The sequence below is a fragment of the Dipodomys merriami genome, unplaced genomic scaffold, assembly GCF_024711535.1.
Source record: "Dipodomys merriami isolate MVZ:Mamm:240054 unplaced genomic scaffold, mDipMer1.0.p SCAF_1, whole genome shotgun sequence".
NCBI lineage: Eukaryota > Metazoa > Chordata > Mammalia > Rodentia > Heteromyidae > Dipodomys > Dipodomys merriami.
In genome coordinates, this window is record NW_027202270.1 from 125,668,774 (window position 1) to 125,670,672 (window position 1,899).

Consider the following 1,899-nt stretch of genomic DNA (forward strand, 5'->3'; position numbering starts at 1 on the left):
AAAAAATCAGCACCAATTTTTTTTTAATCCATCTTGCAATGAATTAAGAAGGGGGAAACATCCTGATGGAGAAGAATCTGGTGCAAGCCTGCTTGGGAAGGGCACCTCCCTCCCAGCCACAAGGGATGCTGTGTGTCTGTCCCTGGCTTCAGAACTGCAGATCCAGTGCAAAACCCTGACTTGATCACTCTGACAATTGGGTCTAAAATCCACCAAGACAGTCGATTCTGGCATTTCTTCTCTCTTAGGAATTGTACTAGCTGCCTTAGAAAAGCACATAAATTACTTCCCCTCCCGCTCCTTTTTCCATGCCTTTTCTCTTTATCCCCCCAAACTCCCTCCCCCCCTTTCAGTCCATCTTGATGTCATTTCAAAGAGAAGGATGAAAAAAAGGGATTTGTCAGGCAGTCAGGTTTGTGAGTGTGTCTTGCCAGGCCCCAACACACACACACACACACACACACACACACACACACACGCCACAACACACCCCAGCTGAGAATGTTAATCAGAATTAAAAGCCAGTCAGTACTATTAAAGCATCAAACAGGAAAACCTGGAGAAGGAGGGCGAATGTGGGGGTGGGGTAGACGGGGTGGGAATGAAATATAATTCAGTCCTTTGCTCTGACTTTCTAAAGTAAGGGAGGGGTCGATGGAGCAGTAGCTCTGATTTGGTCAGCTTGTCAAATGTCAAATTTATCCGTCTTTCCTTTTAACACCCCCCCTCCACACACACCTACTCCCACCCCCGCCCCGCCCCAACACAGTCAAGTTTTGTGCTGTTCCCAAGTGTGATTAATCTCTGGCAGAGGCCAGAAACAGGAGTAGGTTTCTTGGCTGCCCGTCCGGATAAACAATCTGTTCTTGGGAAGAGTAGGTGAAGGGGGCTGGGGAGGGGTGGAGTGTAAAGGGGGGGGGCACAGGGCCGGGGTGGTAGTGGCAGGAGGGAATGAAGGCAGCCTCGAGGCCAGCCCCCAGCTGCCCCTAGCAGAGGGCCTGCCCTCCCGGAAAAAAAAAAGCACTTGCCCCTCCCCCGGGGCGCGTGGTGTGCGGGTGGGTCAGGTTTCCTGCCCTGAAGAATGTTGAGTTCACAGTGGATCCTTTCTTGCCACCAATCCCCAGCATCCCGGCAACATTAGAGTGTCACCGAGGGCTAGGGGAGGGGGAGACTCAGCGCCCTGCAACTTCGGACCCCATTGAGCGCACAGGGCATTGCAGACACAGGGTGTTGGTGCCCAGAACCTGCTTGCAGCGAAGGGAAACCAAGACAGCAATTGGAAAGGCCTGGTGGGGGCGATAGTGGTAGGAAGTATTATAAAGAGGGAACAGGGAAAGCCAGGAGCTGTTCAAAACAAAAAGAGAATTATTTTGCGGCGCTGGAGGTTGCTGGCTGTGGATTTATTGTGTAGGCAACCAGGCAGAAAGCAGCAGTATGTGCAAGTGGGGAGGGGGAGGTAAGGGAAAATCAGTGGCTTAGACGGCTGAGAAATGTCACCAAGGAGAGAGCAGTGAAATCAAAGATGAATAATCAGCTACCTTTCTGGAAAAAGAAATGCAAGAATAGTAGTAGAGACATGAGAAACCCACTTCACTGAAAAGCTGTCCCATTCTTCATCTCCTGCCTTTCACTCCCTCATACACATAGCTCTGGTCTCCTTGCATCCAAGAAGCCTGGGCCAGTCTCGCTTTCCTTTGGATTTAATTACATAAAAATGCTGAACAAAAACCTGTAATTACACCCTTAGTCCCTGCCACTCAGACCCTGCACACTTCCTGCCTAGTTTTGTTTTTTAAAGAGGAGGTCATTGCCTCTTTCTTTCCAAATTGGCCAAAACAAAAAAGTAAAAGCCCCAAATAAATCCAACAGCTCTAAGTCTGCCTCCTACCCCCACCCCCA